This window comes from Myotis davidii, unplaced genomic scaffold (genome assembly GCF_000327345.1).
Source record: "Myotis davidii unplaced genomic scaffold, ASM32734v1 scaffold428, whole genome shotgun sequence".
Lineage (NCBI taxonomy): Eukaryota > Metazoa > Chordata > Mammalia > Chiroptera > Vespertilionidae > Myotis > Myotis davidii.
In genome coordinates this window covers 330,709-331,070 of record NW_006299834.1, presented here as the reverse complement: position 1 = coordinate 331,070, position 362 = coordinate 330,709, and the positions used below count along the sequence as shown (strand labels likewise).

At 64.9% G+C, this 362-nt stretch overlaps 1 protein-coding gene across 1 annotated transcript in view; it reads left to right on the top strand.

Annotated features, from left to right (window-relative positions):
• PARVB (parvin beta) overlaps nucleotides 1–362 on the top strand; it is a 98,748-nt gene that overhangs the window by 71,701 nt on the left and 26,685 nt on the right. The window lies entirely within an intron of this gene.

The following is a 362-nucleotide window of genomic DNA, read 5'->3' as shown; positions in this document are numbered from 1 at the left end:
GCGGGAGTGTGGCCCCTTGGCTGCTCCCACTCAGCAGTGTCAGATGCGACCCCCCCTGCCCCCCCACCCCTGATCTGGGCGGACGGCCAGTTTCGCAGCGTCTGGAGGTGCCGACACCAGCCTGACAGGGAGACGGCCCCTGAGAGTCAGGGAGGCGAGGACGGAGGCTTTCTCTCCGCAGCCTGGTTCCAAGCCACAGCTTAGCCACGGGCGTTGTTTGTGGCGTGTGGTGTGTGGTGTGTGGCATGTGGCTGTGGCGTGTAGCATGTGGCTGAGGCGTGTGGCTATGGCTGTGGCTGTGGCGTGTGACTGTGGCATGTGGCGTGGCACGCATGGATGCAGGTGTGACTGCTGATCTGGAC